The sequence below is a fragment of the Megalobrama amblycephala genome, linkage group LG8 (genome assembly GCF_018812025.1).
Source record: "Megalobrama amblycephala isolate DHTTF-2021 linkage group LG8, ASM1881202v1, whole genome shotgun sequence".
Classification (NCBI taxonomy): Eukaryota; Metazoa; Chordata; class Actinopteri; order Cypriniformes; family Xenocyprididae; genus Megalobrama; species Megalobrama amblycephala.
The window spans coordinates 10,387,198-10,410,034 of record NC_063051.1 but is presented as its reverse complement, the minus strand read 5'-3'; positions in this window follow the sequence as shown (position 1 = coordinate 10,410,034).

Sequence of the window (22,837 nt, the reverse complement as noted above, 5' to 3'; positions counted from 1 at the left end):
ATTCAAACTTGAACTACTTTAAACTGAAAACCTTAAAACTTCAAGCTTTTAAAACTTTCAAACTTTCTGGTCTGACTTTCTCAAGCCAGTTCTTCTTGTCTAGATCTTCAATACACATTTAAAAATCTTATATTTCAAATTAACGATTAGTTTTTAAAATCGAATAGGCTGAATTATAGAGGGTATGCATAGACGTCACTTTCCCGCCGGAACACACTCCCTCAGCTGGACTAAGTGGCAAAAGAATCTGCTGCATGACTGGATTTAACAGGGGAAACTGCGAAAACGCGAGTAAAACAAACGATTACACTAAAGGTTGAGCTCGAAAGTGTTCTTTATAACCTAATCCATGGATTTTGGCATGCAACTAGGAGCCGTGTTTCCTGACATTTATATGTGCCTGATTTCGACGCCGGGGAAACACATAAAGCAAATCGGCCTGTGAACACTTTATATAAATTCAATATAGGTAGGTCTAAATCGCTTATATCAATGTTACATATACCGACGGTGACGTAACATGCATACCCTCATACCCTCATACCCTCTATACTTCTGACCTCTGAAGATGCTGCTAAATATATCAGTTACTTTGAGTGCAGTTTGAATGTATTCATCTGTATCACATCAGATATTCCTCAGACAGGCATATCTACCATTCTCCACCTTACAATGACGACTTTCATCATAGCATAATTTGCACTGCGTTGCTTGTTGCAACATCATTTTGTGTAAACAATCAACATTTTCACCTCCATTGCGCCCTGTCCAGCATCATCATCTTCTCTTTTTCAAATAATTACAGGTTGTGTACTTGGTGTGCATGTGTTTGCACGCTTCAGTGTGTGTATCTGTGCATGAATAGTTCCAGTCGTGTCTATAGAACATATGAGAATGAGCTTTTGCAAACAGTTAACAAATCTGCGCAGTGAAAAAAAATGATAATTGCTTTTTACTTTGTTACTGTATATTTGTGCAAGTGTGGACATGCACATTTATATTAGACATGACAAAGCGTTCATTCATGAGATTTACTTTAGCTTATCCTTCACAAATCTAATTGCATGGATTAAAACATCAGTTAATATAATTATAGCACATCAAACTTGCAATAATATTATATAAATGTAAATGTAAAAGTTATGTTCATATATGTACAGACAGAGTAACTCATTTGGCTGCTGTTTATTTGTTGTAGGACAGTAAAGTCTCTGTGGAGCTGTGTGTTTCTTTTATGCAGTGCTGTGATAAGGATTGGCTGTGTGTGTGTGTGTGTGTGTGTGTGTGTGTGTGTGTGTGTGTGTGTGTGTGTGTGTGTTCCATGCTGTTTATCTTTTTCCATAACCAAAGATGAAGTTGAAATGTTTAGAACAAAATGAAACATGAGTGCTGTAAACATTTTTTTCCATTTTAAAACTGCCAGTTGTGATTGCCAGAATGTTAATGTTAATGTGTTAAACATTATGGGATGCTATTTTGGTGATTTTTATGTTGCACAGTTCATAACTTTATATCATCATTAACTGATATAATATTATACAAGTTTTCTTGAGCTATTTTAATGTTTCACTTTTTAAAATGTGATGGGTCATACAATAACTTGATTGCCCATTTCTACATAAATTATAAGGTGATTGATACTTCATAAAAACACCATTTTACAAATTAATAATATTCTATCTATCTATCTATCTATCTATCTATCTATCTATCTATCTATCTATCTATCTATCTATCTATCTATCTATCTATCTATCTATCTATCTATCTATCTATCTATCTATCTATCTATCTTAAATTATTCAATTATATTACGGTCTTATATTTGTATACATTTTGGCATCTTAAATGTATTTATTTTTTGTCATTAAAGTTTAATTTTAGCCATTTAGCTATTTAATTTCCTAAATTAACCTAAAATTCATAGATTTTGCTTCTAAACAACATTTTACAGTGGTAACACTTTACAATAATGTCTCATTTGTTAACATTAATTAACAAATGAAACCTTAAAGTGTTACCAATTAGGTCTATTTAAATACAATGTGTAACCAATTAAAAAAAATGTATTATACCATTTTTACACATAATATTTTTACAGTGTAGAAGATGGTTAGTTTAGTGTTTTGGCGTGTAAATGTGTGTGTATTTTTGTCTTTGTTCTTTATCTCTTTGTTTTATTTATTTGTTTGTTTGATGTGTGTTCTCATTGCATGTGGTTTGAGGTCAGTATTATGTAACCTTATGGCATATTATGTCTCAGCTATTAACCCCAGATTAACCTCACACAGCAGAGGTCAGTGAGGAGAGAGATGACAGACAGCAGGGGACGGCGTCACAGCTTTATGAAATGGATATACAGTACTTTATCTCTCATTATCTAAAATACTAATTCATACGCCTTTTCCGACCAACTGGCATGAAACACCGTGGACAGGGACACCCAGCACAGCGTCGCAAACATAGAAACCAAACGATTAACAAAATGCTACATTTGTGTTATTGTATAATCTGGTAATCATCTTAAAGGAACACTATGTAACCTTTTTTGTTCAAAATTTGCAAATTTTATATAATGAACGAGTACATCATGAATCCATCTTCCAAACCATCTTATCCTGAATCTGTGGAGTAGAGAAAAGTAGAGAATGTTCTTCGTGCAGTTTTGTTTCTTAACCGCTGGAGCACCAAAAGTTACGTAGTGTACCTTTAATTGTGGATTTTTTATTTTTTTTTTGGGACATGTTTGTGCTGTGTCTCATGAATCATGGTTTATAATCTAACATGATATAATGGTAATATAAAAACTAAACTAGTATAATGTTGGCTTATTCTTTTTAAAAGTGGACAGATTGTTTGTGATATCTACTGTTTATAGAAGGTTCTTTATAAGATTCCTAAGAGACGCCTATTTCATAAAATTTAATTAAAATGAATTAATTATTCCCATGATGGGAACCCCTAAACGGTTCTATATATAGGTGTTTCATATATAGAGCCTTTTAGGGGTTCCCATCATGGGATTAATTAATTAATTTTAATTAAATTTTATGAAATAGGCCGCTCGTAAACGTACTATAACCTGTTAAACATGAAAGTATTATGCAATAATTTAAGACAATTCCCTTTATACAGAGTGTTTTTGGCATAAAGGGTTCTTTCAAACTGAGTCAAGAACACTAGAGTTCTATTTAGAACCCCATTTAACCTTTTTTTCAGAAGAGTGACACTCTTTATTGTTTAAAAAACATTATATTATGTAAAAAAAAAAAATTCAAAGTTGTAAATATAACAAAGATAATTGGAGTACAAGAAAATACTTTTTCAGTCTTCTGAAAGTCATTTATAGCAAAACATGTTCTTTATTGGCATTGATGGTTCCATGAAGAACCTTTAACATTCATGGAATCTTTCCATTCCACAGATGGTTGTTTATAGATTCTTTAGATTTTTAAAATATTCTTCACATTAAAGCCAAGGACACACTTAATGATTATAAGGCTGATTATGAATGTAAATGGGTACTTATGACTGGTGGCGCTCAAACACGTCCAGTCAGTTCAAATCCCATGTGTAAGTATTTAAATCTGCTTGAGTTGCAGGAAACAATCACTGTGTGTTGAGCACAGTCTTAGAATGGTTTAGCTAGTCGTTAAATGTGTTCCCAGTTTAAGAAAATTTTTTTCTTTTTAGAACTGTTGACTTAAAGGTTCTTTGGGGAACCAAAAATGGTTCTTCTAGTCAAAACCCCCCTTTGGAACCTTTATTTTTTAAGGTGTACATCAAAATTTCATGTTTAATTCAATGTGTTACTTATGGAAGCTTGTTTCCGCCACTAAATAAAAAAGTAAAAAAAGTAATTGCAACTTTTTATCTCACAGTTCTGACCTTTTTCCCCCTCAGAATTCCGAAATATTCTATTTTCTCTCACAATTGGACATTATAACATGCAATTGCAAGTTTATATCTCATAATTCTGACTTTATAACTCACAATTGTGAGTTTATATCTCGTAATTTTGAGAAAAAAGTCAGAATTGTGAGATTAAAAGTCACAATTACCTTTTTTATTTATTATTTCATGGCGGAAACAAGCTTACATAGTTACTTGCAGTTTCTTTCTAATTATTTGTGAAATCAATTTCGGAGTGAAAATTGTTTTAAAGTACATCCTAAACCATTTATTTTCATCATTACGTAATATTTTCAGTGTTCAGAGTTCAGCACTTTTTTAAAAGAGGGTTGAGCGTTTTTTGTTGGTCTCTTTTTTGGCAGCATGTTCTTGAGTCCATCTTCGGCAGCCAAACACACACACACTCTGCAATGCATTACCCTAAAGTCCATAAATATAATCCATAAATTGGTTTAAAAGTTCCTATAGTTCTAAATCCTGTTAGCTGAGCCATTTGGGATTATTGTACCTGCTGAACAGCATTAACACAAACACATTGACCAAACGAAAGGCTTTGGCTGGCATTCACACAGCTGTAACTCAAACATTGTGTTTGTATGACCTTCACTAAACGCGTTTGATTCCTCTGAGACTTTGAGAGAGTGCAGCGGGATATATTTATCCAGGAGTTTTAGCGTGTGACTCCAGAGGAGTTGGAGCAGGATTTGTTTTATTGAGGCCCGATGATGGAATTTCAGGAGAGGGAGGAGGCGGTAAAGCAGCCATGAAATTGGTGGACGGATCAGATGTGAATCAGAGCGCAAGAGCGAAAGGAATAGAGAGGTAAGGAGAGGAGAGAGACCCTGCTGGCTGAAGGTTGGTCGGGATTAGAGGACTTCTGGGCTCTGGAGAGCCAGCCGAGAGCCAATTTTATTCTCTGGTAACTCGATCGAAGAGAAAGTCACTGGAGCCCTTTGTGTTTCGTGAGGGAGAGTGAGAGGGCAAGAGGGAAACTCAACAATTCAGATGTTCATTTGGGGGAACAATTCAGATATACAGAGACATATACAGTGAAAGACATGCACTTCTCAGTTGTGTTGCATTCATTATCAATGTAATCTTCAATGTTTCTCCTACAGTTCCTTCAGAGAAATAAAAATAGACCCAGATGTACTGCAAAAAACATTTCAGTTTGAGGTCAGTAACATTTTTTTTAAAATACTTCTGAACAAAGGAAAATACTTCTGAACAAAGTATTCTGATCAAATATACAGTAAAAACAATTTAAAGTAACTTTTCTATTTGAATATATTTTAAAATGTAATTTATTCCTGTGATCAAAGCTGAATTTTCAGCATCATTACTCCAGTCTTCAGTGTCACATGGTCCTTCAGAAATCATCCTAATATGCTGATTTGATGCTTAAAACAATGTTGAAAACAGTTGTTTTCAGCATTATCTCATTTTTTAATTTAATAAATATTCTCCAAAAGCACATCTTAAACAGTTTTGCTTCTCACCTGAATGTTAAGTGATGTTTACATATTAATTAATATTATTAAATAAAGGAATAATAATGTTATGATTCTCCTGTATTTAATGTTTTAGGACTCATATTTTGATATTCTTTGATCTTGCTGGTCTGGTTGTCATTTCCTGTAGTTAAGTTCCTGTTAGCCTTTGTTTCCATAGCTGCCTTGTTTGTTTCCATGACAACTCATTACCTACACCTGTTCCTCATTAGCCTCTTGAATATATATTTCAGTCCTGGTTTGTCGGTAATTGTCTTTACACACCTAGCCTATATAAAGCTGTTGCTTTTCTGGTTCCCCTGTTGGATTATGATCTTTGTTTTCCTGGTCAGGTTTATGCTTCCCACTTTGGATTATTTTGGTATGTGTGTTTGCGGAATAGATACTGCTTGCAAATAGATAACTGAAGAAAATCCGATCGTGACATCTTTGTAAAACAAACACAATACAGAACAAAGAGAGAACTGAGGGTTTAAATACACAAGATAATGAAAACTGAACAAGAAACAGGTAGTGAACACAATCAGTAACTAAGGGAACAAATGAGAACATACTTAGAAACCATGACAACCAAGGAAACAGGAACAAAACAGGAAAAAACTGAACAAAATAATCTTCAAACTAAGAGTCTCTGAACAGAAACAACCAAAAATCGTGGCAATAATAAAAATATTAAATAGATGATTAATAATTTTTTTGTGACCTGGGCCAATTTTCCCTTTGCTTATTGTTGTTTAAATAAAGTCTCATAGGAATGAACTGGAGATTTTTAAACTCTGATTTTCAGTAAAATTAGCTTATAAAATAGTATCAATGATACGAATACTCATGTGCATTGGTCTGAAGTGGTGACACTGTAAGGCATTTTATCTGCTTTTAACTTACTTTAAAGAAATTAATACATTTTGCAATAATGCAATTAAAAAGCAAAGCAAAAGTCTCAATTTGCGCTTTCTAAAGAGGAGGTTTAAAGATAGATGAAAAAGGAAAAATGAAAAGTAATTGAAAAAACCCCCAGCATAATTAAAGACCTAATAACAAGACATTAGAGGGTAAAACAAGGGGTCAATAATTTGCTTTTAGACTTCAAAGATGTGCTTATTTACCAATAGCATTAGCACAGCCATGTCAAGCGCCTCTCATGTCCAATTTAACTGGATGACAAAAGGTCACTGAATGTTAAAGTTTGTCCGAGGAAACTGCATTCTTGTCAGTCTTCCTTTGAAGCCGCCCCTCATCAGGCCACATCAGACTCGCAGCAGGATATTACTGTTACCATGGCAGCAACATACTTGCAAAATACCTTGCGTTTATCGCTGCCATCTCTCTCATCCCAACAAACTCTTCATCTTCATCATTCAGATGTGCCTTTTCAGTGCACCTTTTAAACAGCAGAAGTCATTTTGGACTGTTTGTGTTTGGTGAATCAGTTCATTTTTTGTGAATTATTTCAAATATTTAAATGTATTCATACGAGTCTTTACTCAGTTGTGTCAGGGTTTGTAAATTGATTAGTCCAGGTGGTTTATTTTGATGAATTATTTCAAATAAGTTATTGCATAAGTAAATTATTTCAAATTTGCAGTTATTTATTGCCAGCACTTCAACTCTATTTGAATGGATTCATCTCTCAGTAGTATTCAAAATAAGTCAGTTTTGACCGCTGTTAATTAATAACCACATATTCATTAAAGCCAACACTCAATAGTGTTCAGAGAAGTCAGTTTGAACAATGAATCAATGCAGTTAATTTTAATGAACCAGTTCTAAAAATTAATTTGTTGATTCATGAGTCACTCAATAGTGTTCACTAAAGTTTATCTGATTGTTTGTTTCTAATTAGTTCTGTTAATTTCAGATCATTTCAATGAGTTAGTTATTCACTGATTCATTTCAAATGTTTGTGTTGCCCTAAAGCAAATACATAATTCATTTGAATCATAGTTTTCACAAAAGTTGGTTAGTTTGCTTTGATGAATCAGTTCATTTCAAAACATGATTCCTTGCTTCATTCGAGTAGTTCACTCAGTAGTGTTCACAAAAATCCTCAAGGTCATTTCACTGGCATGAACTTTTTAATGAAATACTGCTGTCTTTTACTACATTTTCAATTACATTTTATTAGTTGTATTTAGACACATTTCGATTCTGTAGACACATTTCGATTCTCTGAGATCCCCGTTGTTGTTGAGCCAGAAATATCTTTTATCATTATTATTATTTTAAATTACAGTATGATGATCATCTAATAGTTATTATACTCTTAATTAACTTGAGAGTAGCTACTTTATGTGTAGTGAACTACTTTTTCAAATACATGTAATTGAACTAATTTATAGCTTGGAAGTGTCTTCCTCATAGCTGATGCGTGTGTAAGTGAGTGTGTGTTTCTGAGTGTGTATCTGTCAGTGTGTGTGTGTGTGTGTGTGTTTATACGAGGCGGTCAGTCTGCAGTGTCACTTTGCGCTCTGCTGATTTAAGATTCGCCCTCATCAGAATTCTGCTCTTGTCAAGCGTTAAAGTAGGAGAGAGAATTGACTGTCACTCCTTAATTGATAAACTCAGCCTCTCTCCCCTCCATGAGCACCAGCAGCTGCCAATCAATAATCATTGTGCCTCTCTGCAGATGAGGGAATGTTTAGATACATCTAAAATCCTGTGTGTGTGAGTTTGTGTGTGTGTGTGTGTGTATGTGTGTGTGTGTGTGTGTGTGTGTGTGTGTGCGCGTGCGCGTGCGCAGAGTATTTGCAGATTAACGCTAGCATGGACACTCTGCCTGCAGTCAGAGAATCCCTGCTCTCTGTAACTCAAGGGCAAATGTGTGTTAGTGTGTAAAGGGCAAACGAGTGTGTGTTGGATGTGCAGCGTCTGTCAAACATTGTGTTTGTGTATTTGTCTTTGAAATGCATATACAACAACAGAGTGCCACCATATATATATATATATATATATATATATATATATATATATATATATATATATATATATATATTAAAGTAAATATCAAAAGAGAATACTCAAAAACAGAAAATAGTTGGCACACCAAAGCTCCAAAAAAAGCAAATTTTTTTTTAATGTAAGACTCACACGAGTTACGTTTCGAGCACGCATGCTCTTCATCAGACGCTTTGGTATGCCGATTTTTTCTGTTTTTCATTGTTTTGGTCGATTGTAACGGAGGCCAGCTAGTTGCTGTGCGAGTAAACCTCACTCCTCTGATCTCAAGAGATGCTCTAGCGACTGATGCTAGAGGTTGCAGCCTTTAGCCTCCTTGTTAGAGCGTCCGACTCCCACGCCACAGAGCGGGACGAGTAGGACCTGGGTGGAGGGTTACATGAGCATCTTTGAGCATATTTTTGCTGGTGATGTGGGTGCTTTTGTCTTGATTTAACAAAAGGAATACTACAATTAAAAACTTTTTAATTTAACTTATTAATTGTTAAACTTATTATTGTTTTTAATTATAAAATAAATATCTACACATATAATTACCATATGTAAAACATGCAGCAGATCAGCATATTAGAATGATTTCTGAAGGATCATGTGACACTGAAGACTGGAGTAATGATGCTGAAAATTCAGCTTTGCATCACAGGAATAAATTACTTTGTGAAATATATTCAAATAGAAAACAGTTATTTTAAATTGTAATAATATTTCACAATATTACTGTTTTTTACTGTATTTTTAATAAATGTAGCCTTGGTGAGCAGACGAAACTTCTTTTAAAAACATTAAAAATCTTAATGGTTCCAAACTTTTGGACTGTACTGTATATACAGTATTGTTATTTTTATTATTATTTTTGATATATTTTTACTAGTGGGTGCAGTACACTATCGTTTTTCTGTAAGTGAGGATAGCCAAATAAAGTAAATTGTGACATATTATACCCAAAAATTCTTCATATGGACTAGCAGTAAAATAAAAATTTGGAGCCAAAAATTATTCAGACACCTTGACCCGACCATATTTTGCTTAAGCATTATCTAACATAATTAAGATGAATTTTTCTCTGACACATTTTAACTCTGAGATCTTGTCATATTTTATTACCAATTTTTTTAAACTATAGTGAATAAACTGTATTAATGAATGAAATGTTCAAGGTGTCTGAACATTTTGGTTTTACTGTGTATAATAATAATAATAATAATAATAATATTTAATGTTTTTTATATATATATATATATATATATATATATATATATATATATATATATATATATATATATATATATATATATAATTTTATCATTTAATTTTTTTGTAAATATTGCATCACTATTAATATATGGCATCAATTAAATATATAAAAGCATATGAAAAATGTAAAATTCTGTCAATTGCTTACTCTTAGAAGCATTATTGAAATTCACAATATTTTTTGCAATGTTTATCCATTATTTATTTATTATTTAATTAATATAGTGCACACGTCATATAGGCCACTTTTGCAATAATTCTATAGTGGCTTTTTTGTTATTTTGAAGTTTGACAGCTCTCATTTTCTATTATATGGAAAATAGAGGCCAGGTATGAAACCGGGTTAGTAAATCATGAGAGAATTAAATAAAAATCATGAGAGAATTAAAAAAAAATCATGCAAAAATCTTGCATTGTCACATTATTTTTATGTATAATTAAGCATAAAGCAACCGCCTGGAACCGCATGAGCATTGAGGCTGAGGCTTTAGATCATCTTGCACCGCTTACTTGTTCATGAGAAAATGTAAAACTTTAGTCTTTTAGTAGTGAAATCACAAATTACACACAGAATCTATGCAGTGGCTCTAATAGTCTGTGTGTGTAATTATATAGTCCTGCTTTAATGTTTAAATGTGTTTATCTGACGATATTCAGTGGTAATTCCTGGGAAATCTCAGCAGGGTGCTTCGCTTTCTCCAAACAATCCTCATTCACTATCTTACCTCTCCATCTGAGGTGCGTATGTGTGTGTGTGTATTATTCCCACTTAATGATTTTAGCATAATTGCCTCCAAGGCTGCTGCACTTATTTCTTTCAGGCGCCTCATATACAGAACATTCTCTGCCATCTGAACATTGGAACGAACCAAACAATCGGATCGAGATCCAACTTTTCAGAGTGTCTCTGTCCGCTTCCAAACGAACTCTGGTGCAGTTCTACAGAAATATGAACGCAACATAGTCCAACGACGTGAGGTCATAAGATGCAACGTTTTTTTTTTGTCGTCATAGGACCTACGCTGCTATTACAGTTCAGTATAGGTGTCGGAAACACGTCTTGTTGCAGCAGATCTTCATTTGTGTGTGTAACGGAGGAATTTCTGCAGCTGTTTTGACACATTTACACATTTTATAAGCTCTTCATGAATTTTCATTTGGTAAAAATACCATCATATATACAACGAGCACATTTAGCCCAGCACACTGCATTGTTTTGGATGTTAAAGGGTTAGTTCAACTCATACTGTACATCAATTGTGGTTTGCTTGAAATACGAGAACCAGTGAGGTTTATTCTCATGTTATGCGGCGCGATTGAGCTTCTGGAAGAGGTTTGTTCTTGCGTGTCAAGCAGGTTCTGTTGAGCTTCTGTTTATGTTCGCTGATCAATGTTTTTATGTGAATAAAAGCCTACACTGTTAGACTTTGCTGTAATTTTACAGTTACTTACCACAAAAAATCCCAGTAAAATACCATATATATTATTTACAGTTAACTACTGTAATATGCAATGCATTATGGGTATTTTTTATGATATTTACAGTAACTTACTGTATATGGGAATTTACAGTACGTTACTGTTTATTCAAAAGCAGTAGTGCTACTGTAAACGAATTTTTTGAGATCCTCCAATCAGAATGCTAAAATTAAACAAATAAATTACAGTAAAATCACTGTAATATTATTATACTGTAAAAATAAGTTGCGGTAAGGGCATCATACTGTAAAATGAAATTGCGGTAAGGGCATCTTACTGTAAAATGAAATTGCGGTAAGGGCATCTTACTGTAAAACACATTTACAGTTAAGCTACTGTAAAGGGGCAGTTACAGTAACTTACTGGCAATAGTGCTGCCAGTAAGTTACCGCAAAAATACAATAAAAAGTCTAACAGTGTAAATTAAATCTGTTCATCATAAAAAGCACTTTTGTCTCTTCAGAAAAGTTAGACTAAACTGCTCGATTCATATGGATTAGTTTTACGATCTCTTAATGAACTTTTTGAAGTGTCAAAGTGGTAGTTTCGTAGCTGTCAAAGCAAGGACAGAAATCTCTCAGATTTCATAAAAAATATCTTCATTTGTGTTTCGAAGATGAACAAAGTCTTACGGGTTTAGAATGACATGAGGGTGAGTAAATGATGCCTGCGTGCATTATCCACAGAGGTCTGAATTATCTAAACATGGCATTAGCTTCACCGTGGCATTCATTACGCCAGACTTTCAAGTTTTTAGTAATGTATATAGAGAAATATGTGTGGAAAATCATCCTAGAATATGGTATTTTCCTGGCACGTGTTACGTAGCACGGAAAACCCAGAAGGTTCTCCAAAAGCCATATGTGTATTTGAGAGAGACAGAGCATTTGCGTGTTTATGCTGTCATGTGATTTGGCTTTAAAAGGCACGCATGCAAGATTAGCATCCGTGTTTAATGTATGTTTGCGTGAGAGAGGGTGAGTCGATGAGCACTGGTAATTGATGATGTGCTGCCAAAAAAATATCTGACAGATTCCCAAAAGTAAAAAGATATTTTGGAGCAGATAAACAGAGAGGGATTTTAAAAGCCCCGGTTTGTGCCCATAGAGAGCCCATTAGTCTAATTGATGGACGCTCGCCGCAAAGTCCAGGCTGCTTCAGACCTCTTATGAAGCCGCTGCACGTTTAAAGGACACAGGGAAAATTTAATGGCTTTGCAAATAAACAAATGAACCTCCTCCCATGTAGGAGTGAGAGTTTGTGGGTCATTCTTCAGTATGAAGCCGGTGCTTTTTTTTAGTTTGATGAGATGATTTTCTGGTCTTTATCAGATAAATAATAATAATCCACCTGGTGCAGGACTTACATTTTAAGACTGATAAATACAATATATAAGATAAAATAGACTTTAAGTTGTCCCTGAAGAGTTACTTAAAAAACACTTAAAGATGTAGATAGATGCATGACAGACTTTTCATTATTGGCTAAACTATTCCTTTAAACCTCAAATGTTACTATAATTTATGTGATTGTGGCCATGTGGATTATAATTCACTGATAATTAAATTTCCATTACTTTCTGTTCAGACAAATAATAAACACTGGTCTGTCTACAAGCTGTAAAAAACAGAAGCGTAGTTGAACCGTTTATGTGTTTACATATCTAATTATACTGCAGATACAGGTTTAATTATACAGATATCAGTTGTGCAAATTGTTATTTGTGTGTCTGTTCTGTGAGGTCTCTAGTGTCTGGTTGTCGGACACAAACACACATACACACATCACAGAGAGCGCACATGGTGTGTGTAATGTGACCGGCTCAGTGTCGGTTAGCATGTGTGCCATAGTGTCCTGCGGGACTGAGAGAAGCATCTGCAACCGTGTCGCTGGGAAGACCAGGCTATCTCCAAACACAGTGTGAGAGATTAATATGCTATTGTTTATTACTAAATAAAAGCCCATTTTAAACTTAAATAATTGTATTACTAAATGTGCTTTTGTCAGATATTATTGAAATACTAAATAACAAATACTTGTGTAAAGTATTATTTAAAATATACACTCTAAAAAATGCTGGGTTAAAAACAACCCAAGTTGGGTTGAAAATGGACAAACCCAGGAATTGGGTTGTTTTAACCCAGCGGTTGGGTTAAATGTTTGCCTAACCTGCTGGTTAGTTTTACTTAACTCAACTATTGTTTAAAGATTACTGTATTGCTTGCTTAAAATGAACCCAAAATATGTTGGAAATGAACATTTATTAGTGTTTAATAATTAAGATTTATTAATAAGTTTAATGAATAATATTTAAACAATAAATGTTTTATTAAATTTGTTATTAATAAATGTTCACCTTTTATTATTGTTGCCACTAGTAATTATGTGTCTGATTTTTAATTTCCAACAAATTTTAGGATCATTTTAAGCCAGCCATATAGTCATTTTTAAACAATAGTTGGGTTAAATAAAATTACCCAGCACATTGGGCAAACATTTAACCCAATCACTTAGTTAAAACAACCCAATCACTGGGTTTGTCCATTTTCAACCCAACTTGGGTTGTTTTTAACCCAGCATGTTCAGTAACAAGTAATTAAATGAAAATAAATATATGAGAAAATAATTTATTTTTATATTTTTTTGTATATTTTTAAGTGTAAATATTTATATATAATTTTATATTTATTTTTATATATTTAGAATGTGTGTATGTGTGTGTGTATATATATATAATAAATAAAAGACTGGGACTTTATATATATATAAATATATATATATAAAGCCCAGCCTTTTTGTTTTTATATTGTTTTTTATAAGTTATTTGTTTTTATAACTTGCTGTAATATGGCAGGGAAGAAATGCTCAGAGTGTTTACAGTTCATAAATTAATATAGAAATTAACTGATCCGATATTAGAGTCTGTTTTATGAAAACAGTTTTACTTATTTGACATGATGAACCCTTGATAAATGACTTTTCAGACATGCTCTGCTGCTTAGTACCATGAACTCATTAGTTAACTCATAATTAAAACAGATTACACATGCATATAGATAAACTCATCATCACAAGACAGCATGCCTTGGCTTTAGGCGTTTGCAGACGGTTCTTCTTCCTGCTGTTTTCACTCATGGGAGTTTTTATACAGAGTTACCTCTTGAACTGCTTTGTTGTTGTTTTTTTTAGTTTACCTCATGAACTGTCATGTCCTTTTGTTCTTTTCTTTCCACAGGAATCACACTGTCAGAGTTTGTTTAGCTGAACCCCAGCAACAGCAGTGCAAAGTCTGCCTCGAAAACAGCATCTGTACTAGTAATATACTTCGATAGCCTTAATTTAGACTTATTATAGTTGCCGGACAATGAAGCAATTAATATCTGCGGTCACACGTGTGTGTGTGTGTGTGTGTGTTTGTCGGCTATTTTCATAAAAATTTACGTTTCAGAGTTTATTTAAAGCATATTTTAACAAAAAGTGTAGCATGCATGTGGTAGAAATAGGCCTTATCTCTTAATAACCTCATTAGGACCTTATCAATGATTTAATTCTAATTAAGATACATTTTAAAGCGACAGACTAATGAGGAACTGGATGCAATGTTAGCACAGTTAGCAATTATTCACGTTACTACAATTAACACATGTGCACTATAATGAATTCACACTACAGTCATAACTCAAACACACACTTTCTTGTTTACACATGAATGTTCATATACAGTAGTCAGTTTCTCTTTTACAGATCTACACACACTAGCCTCCACCAAAGGGTGTGTTAATGTCTCATTTTCGTTGTAACCCACTCATTGACCCGAACACGGGCCATCCCTCAGTGCTTAACAATCCTCAATTAAACCCAGCATGTGTTACTCAGATCCTCCTCAGTAAATGTCCACCGACTGTTTTTAAATGGCACTTTTCAATGCTTCCGTTCGGTGACTAGAATTAATCAAACCAGAACTTCTGGTCAGCTTGAACCTCCTCTCTTTATCCACATTGACTCAGGCTATTTTGTTGAACCATGTTTTTTGGCATGTACCACTGCGATTCCTTTTCATATTAATTGAAGTACTTTGGAGTACCAATGGACTCTCTTGATGTTGTTGTATTTAGGGGCAATAACAATATACTCTTAGGCTGTGTCCGAAATCGCCCCCTATACCCTTAAATAGGGCACTATTTGAGGGGACAGCTATTTGTAGTGGTGTCCGAAACCATAGTGGACGTTATCAAGTGCACTCATTCAATCCTACAATGCACCGCAATAACAACCGATGTACGCTCTATGGGTGTGAGATTCAAGCACTGAATGAATTCCTGCGTCTGACCAGAAGATGGCGTCTGCAGCTGAAATCATCCATTTTCCAAACCGCTGGTCCAATATGGCTACAGCTTAATATCATACAGGTATAAATTCCTTTTTAATTGATTATTAAACTGTTTAATTAATTTATTTATCTACAGTTCAGCACTCAGTGTCACTCATTTTCATTCACTCCCTCAAGGGAACTATATTAGTGGACTAATGTAGGGAATAGTGAATGAGGGTATAGGGGATGATTTATTTTTTTCTTGGTGTAAACAAAGACTTGTTTGCTCCAGTTGCTATAAAAACAGTCAGTGGCTGCGTCTGAAATCGCATACTCTCTTGGGTAGGTACTTATTTTGAATAAGTAATTCATGATCGCTAAAAAAGTATGACGTACTACATTCACAATGTTCTCATTATCATGTGACCTATAGCATTTGTTGCGTTGCTTCACTTCCATTCACAAATCCACTGCCATTCACATGGCCTCATGGGATAAAGTGTCCATCGTATGCACACTTCAGAATCTCGGCGGAAGTATAGGTCATCCATGTACTTTTTGCCTACCGTTTTGCCTACTGAGTACTGTGAATTCAGACATACTTGTTTTGTCACTTACTGTTTTTCACCTACGATATACGGTACAGTCCAAAAGTTTGGAACCACTAAGATTTTTAATGTTTTTAAAAGAAGTTTCGTCTGCTCACCAAGGCTACATTTATTTAATTAAAAATACAGTAAAAAACAGTAATATTGTGAAATATTATTACAATTTAAAATAACTGTGTACTATTTAAATATATTTGACAAAGTAATTTATTCCTGTGATCAAAGCTGAATTTTCAGCATCGTTACTCCAGTCTTCAGTGTCACATGATCCTTCAGAAATCATTCTAATATGCTGATTTGCTGCTCAAGAAACATTTATGATTATCTTCAATGTTGAAAACAGTTGTGTACTTTTTTTCAGGATTCCTTGATGAATAGAAAGTTCAAAAGAACAGCATTTATCTGAAATACAAAGCTTCTGTAGCATTATACACTACCGTTCAAAAGTTTGGGGTCAGTAAGAATTTTTATTTTTATTTTTTTGAAAAGAAATTAAAGAAATGAATACTTTTATTCAGCAAGGATGCATTAAATCAATCAAAAGTGGCAGTAAAGACATTTATAATGTTACAAAAGATTAGATTTCAGATAAACACTGTTCTTTTGAACTTTCTATTCATCAAATAATCCTGAAAAAAAATATTGTACACAAATATTTTGTACAATTGTACACATTAAATGTTTATTGAGCAGCAGATCAGCATATTAGAATGATTTCTGAAGGATCATGTGACACTGAAGACTGGAGTAATGATGCTGAAAATTCAGCTTTGCATCACAGGAATAAATTACTTTGTCAAATATATTCAAATAGAAAACAGTTATGTTAAATTGTAATAATATTTCACAATATTACTGTTTTTTACTGTATTTTTAATTAAATAAATGTAGCCTTGGTGAGCAGACAAAACTTCTTTTAAAAACATTAAAAATCTTAGTGGTTCCAAACTTTTGGACTGTACTGTAGTAAGGAAGTGTGCGATTTTGGATGCTGCCCACATTTGAGAAGCGTGCTTAGGACTGCACATGTGCATTGGCTTGTCCAACTCTATTTGAGTGTATGAAACAACATTTATGGGACAGTTCATGCCAGATTTTGTTGCTGATTTGAAATATGTAATTTAATTTTGAGTTTGCAAGCGTTTTTTGAGTTCCCAAGATGCCCCTATTCAAGTAGATAGGTCTTGGATACCCAAAATAGCTGCCCAGAGGCGGCAGAGTAAACAGACTTTGGTGTGAAGAACATTTAAATAATCTAAAGAATCTATTTCCACTATAAAGAACCTTTTGTTCAACGTAAAGGTTCCATGGAACATCATGAATGGCAATAAAAAAGCTTTATTTTTAAGGGAGGTATGTCATGGGACGGGGTAGATTCAGTTCTGCATTCGCCCAGTAGAGATGGATGCATTACACACTCAGGCCTGACATCACTGTAGGTGTTCAGATGGATGAAGAGATGAGCAAATGTAATCGGATGCAGCTTCATAGCCCTGAAGAGCCAAACATTTTTGAAATCCTAAGATTTCCATAGGATCTTGTTAGAGGTGTTTGCTAAGCCAGCATCACTGTTATTATTGCTCAGAGATTTGAAAAATCACCAAATATAAACACTTCATATATTAAACATCAGTGGATTCTCTTATTATCTGTATAATATTATTAGCATTGTGTTCAAACTGAGCATAATATTCTATTAATATATGACAAATATATACAAATTGATCAAAACAGGTTTTCCTGGTTGAAATAATGGGATGCAAAGTTAATATAATGTCTTATTTGGTTGAATAATATCAAAGAAATAGTTTGATATAAAAACTTTAATAACTTACTTTTATCATTTTATATATTTTAAATGTATAATATATATATATAATTATTATACATTTAAATTAAATAAAAAATTTTGATACACAAAACATCTTATATATATATATATATGTGTATATATATATATATATATATATATGTAGTATGTATGTATGTGTGTGTGTGTATAGTGTGTGTATTGTTTTATATATTTGAATATATATAAAATATATTGTCATATTTGAAAGGATGCAAAGTAAACGAGTGATTTTTCAATGTGTTATTTTTAGCATTATATTGATTAACTTAAATTAAGCATAATATTTCATTAATATAATGTATTTCATGTTTTCCTAGTTCAAATAATGAGATGCAAAGTCAATATAATGTCTTATTTGACTTAATAATATCAAATTGATTAATATCAAAAATGGTTTGATATATCATTTTTATAATTGTATTTATTTAGTAAAAATGCTAATAGTATTTAATATATTATGAATGTTAAAACAGTAACTATCCGTTTGAGTTTTTCCTCTGTATGTGATGCTCTGTTCTGTTTTTACCTCTTTCCATTTATCTTTCCTTTTGCTTTTCCCTATTAATCAGTTTTTCTTCCTGTCCTACACACACACACACACACACACACACACACACACACACACACACACACACACACACACACACACACACACACCTCCTCTGCTGAGGCATGCATGAAAGAGGATTTCCTGAAGACCAAAGAGGGCCATTACCCGGGGGTCATTAGGCCTCAAGTAGAGCATGTCAGCGCTGTAACTCTATTTGTGTGTGCGTGTATGTGTGTGTGTTCATAACACACATTTGCATGAACTTCTGTACATGCAGGAGAGATGTGTGTCGCACATTTTCACGTTGCTGCAAGTGACTGTGTATAGCCCCGTGATTTCTCCAATACAGAACAGATATTTCTTCTTTAAATTCAGTGTTGTAAATCAGCAAATAATTTTTGGTCCTGTATGTCGATTTAGACTTTATTTGTGGTTTTTGCTCAGTCAGTTTTCTACTCTGTTTTAGTTGGTTAGTCCTTTGTTCTTGTCTAATTCAAAAATAGCATTACATTTGTTTTATGCTTGACATTTAAGGTGGGCTATAGCATGATTGCCCCCTTAAAGTACATTTAGCCCCCGCTGGCTCCTGACAGTTAAAATGCTCTAGAAATGCATTAGTTTTAAAGCATGCATATTTTCATTGCTCATGCAATATTCAGAGTAAAATGTCTTTTACAATCACACGTCGTCGTGGGAGTTAAAAACATGATGGAAAGAAATCTTCCAAATGCACAAATCTGATCATAATAGAAATGAAATTTGTGAAATTGCACTTTTTTTCTTCTGTTGAACACATTTAAAAGCATTATTCAGATGGGACTGCTTTTCCCTGAGAAGGTAAATCTGTGTTTCACTGACAAACTTTGTCATTTCAGTTGTGTTCAAACTCTCAGGTAAGATTATTCTGCTTTACATATTGAAATCAAAATGGACAATTCTTTTTTTTAATGGAATATTGCAGTATTTATTATAAATTATTTATTTAAATTCATATGCCTTATAACTTCCCCTCCCTCTTGCAGCGACATTTCTTCTCTGATGATGTGTTTACAGGTGTGAGGGCGGGGCAACCTGTCACTCACATGAGATCCACCAATAGCAAATCACAACCATCCAATCAATTCCTGATGGACAAAATCAAGTCTTACCCTTTGTTTTTTTCTTGTTCGAGAAGCCGTTTCACTCAGATATACGTCACAATATGGAAGGAAATACAATCGCAACTTCCATTTCATGCCGATTTTACAACTAGTGTCTCTTCACTGCTTTGTTTTGTTCTTCGCTGCCATCTTGCCACACATTAGTGACCTTCTTTTACACCCTCATCCCAAAAATCCCAGTCCCGTCTGAGTCTGTGTATGAAATGACAGATGTCCTGTGTAAATAATTGTAAGTCAAGCATCTAGAGAGCGCATCTGGTCCAAATAATGATAAAAATGTCTACAAGACATGTCAGATCAGCTGCTAGTGCACGTCCGCCAGCTCTAACGAGTCTCACTGACGAAACCTCATTCCTTTACTCTGTCTCTGAGGGTTGGCTGTGTGTGTGTGTGTGTGTGTGTGTGTGTGTGTGTGTGTGTGTGTGTGAGTGACTCATCATCAGTTTAAGGCACTCTGGCATTTGAGCATAAAACTCCCAGTATGCCCTGCAGCTTTGTGGGAAAGGTCTCTGCTAGTGTTTTGCAGTCTGAGGACAACCCGTTTATCTCCTGTCAAACACTGATTAATCTTTATTGTAACTTTATTGTAAATTAAATGATGTTTAAAAGACATTTCATTGACTTGCCATTACAATGGCAATAATGTATGAATTCAGTTTATTTAGCATCCTCCTATTTAAAACACTAATGTACATAAATTCCAAGATTTGATATTGTTTACAGAATATTATTAGTTGAACAATTATTTAAATAAATACAACAATAAAATAAACAAAATATTATTAAAATTAATTATTGTAATATTATAATAATTTACATAATTTAATAATTTATATAATTATATATATATATATATATATATATATATATATATGTGTTGTGTGTGTTTTGTATATATTTATAATAATACTTATTATTATAACAAATAAATAATTAATATGTAATATGTATAGTAACAAAATAATATGTAATAATTATAGTACTATTTATTTATTTTTATTTATTTATATAATTTTTCAACAAGTGTTCTTTTATGAAGCGGTAGTTTACATATTTTTATTTGTACATATATATCTTAAATATAATTTAAAAATATTTTATTAATTTTTACTATAATATAATGTATATTATTATTATAAATAAATAGTTTTATATATATATATATATATATATATATATATATATAATTTATATAATTGTAATATATATGTAACTATATATAGTATAATAAATAAATTTATATATATATATATATATATATATATATATATATAATATATATATATATATATATATATATATATATATATATATATATATATATATATATTAATACTAGGATATTCTACATATTTATGTATTTTTTTGTTAATTGTTCAACAAATGTTCTTTTATGAACTGGTAGTTTACATATGTGGATTCTCTTTTGGAATTAAATGTATAAATAAAACATTTGTATAATTAATTATTATATTGTACATTATTATTATTATTATTATTATAAATAAAGGCATAAATAAATAAATAATTTCAGAAAGAGGATCCAACCCCCCCCCCCCCCCCCCCCCCCCCCCCCCATCGAATTCCCAGTTTTTCAAAATACATCACATTACAGAAGTAAAATAGGTTGCATATTGTTTTTCAGGTTGTCTTTAAGTGTAGAGAACAATAGTAAGTCATATTATCGTGAGTCCTTGCTTTCCCAGGCTTACATATCAGCTAACATGACTGTATGTGGTGTAGTAAAGCTGTGTTAAACATAGTACTCGGTGGGGCGAGAGGTCTGTTGTCGAGGTCGTTTTTCTCTTAAGCTGAACATATTGCTGCACGGCCGGAGAGAGGAGAAATGGATAAAGAGAGCAGAAGATAAGACAAGCGTGCGTGGGCCGCTGGAGTCCACACGTGTGGAGGGGTTATTTTGGTATTAGTGATAGAATGCTTCGTGCCCTCTTCCTATCTTAGAGACAGGAGCCATACGCTATGATTAATTTCTCTCCAAGCATGTCCTACTTGTGCGTGTGTGTATGTGTGTGTGGCCGTGCATGCTTGTGTTTATGTGTCTAGGTGCATGAGTTTCCCCCTCGGCTCTGCCTTGAGCCATCTCGGATTAACGCTACATTTCTGTCTCTTTTCCTTGATCAGTATCTGATCGCTACTGACAGGCTCTTTCACCACTCACAGGCTCCCGGACCGGCTGGGATCGATTGAGCTTGAGCCCATTCGTCGGTTTGTTTCACTCTTTCATATGGCTCCCTCTCCGTCTCCTCTACGGAAGTATGTTGTCTGTCGCCGAGTATAGCAGGATGATTGCTTGGAGACCTGGTTTCACCTTTCTGCTTCCTGTAGGAAAGGAAAATCCCAAATGAGATCTCTTTAATATCTCAGTTGTTTCTCCTAGACAGAATCGAGATTAAATGGAGATGTTTGCTCCTCTGGTGTTGTTTGGTCGTTTTAGACTAAAAGTTTTAAAATTGTAACAATCGCTACTTCATCGGAATGGTACGGAACTCTGTGAATTTTGTGGCAGTCACTATCTGACCAAAAAAAATAAATAAAATAAAATAAATAAATAAATAAATAAAAATACAATTGTGGACTTTATTCATAAAAGGTAAATGGTTGTAAAAAAAAAAATAGTCACACTTGTGTTGTTCACGGTCAAAAATGACCACGATAGCAAATGAATGGGAAATGTGCAAACATACGAAAATACAGAGACTTTTTTTACACACACACACACACACACACACACACACACACACACACACACACACACACACACACACACACACACACACACACACACAAACAAATTAACTGGTGTAGCTGTAACTATATGGCAAAACTGAGCCAGAAGACTCAAATAAGAGGTTGAAATCAGGTTGATTAAGTTCTGATAAAGCATTCCTGTTTATTTTTGTTACATTTTTGTTGATTTTTGCAAAATGTCTTTCTCTGTGTTCAGGTTTGACTAGTAAAATAATACTTCAAATCAACATTTCAAAAAAAAAAAAAAAAAAAAAAATTAAACCTGGACAAAAAGTAGTCTTTGAGAATGTCTAAATATATATCCAAATCCACAACTTAATAAAAATAAGTATTTATATCTAAAAACAACTAGAGAATTTAAGCCTTTTTATATAGAGATATATAGGAATCTAGTGGTTTAACCATGGCATTACAGATGTCTTTCTTTTTTTACTCCCACCAGATGGCACTAATCTGTCTTCAAAAATTGAATTTT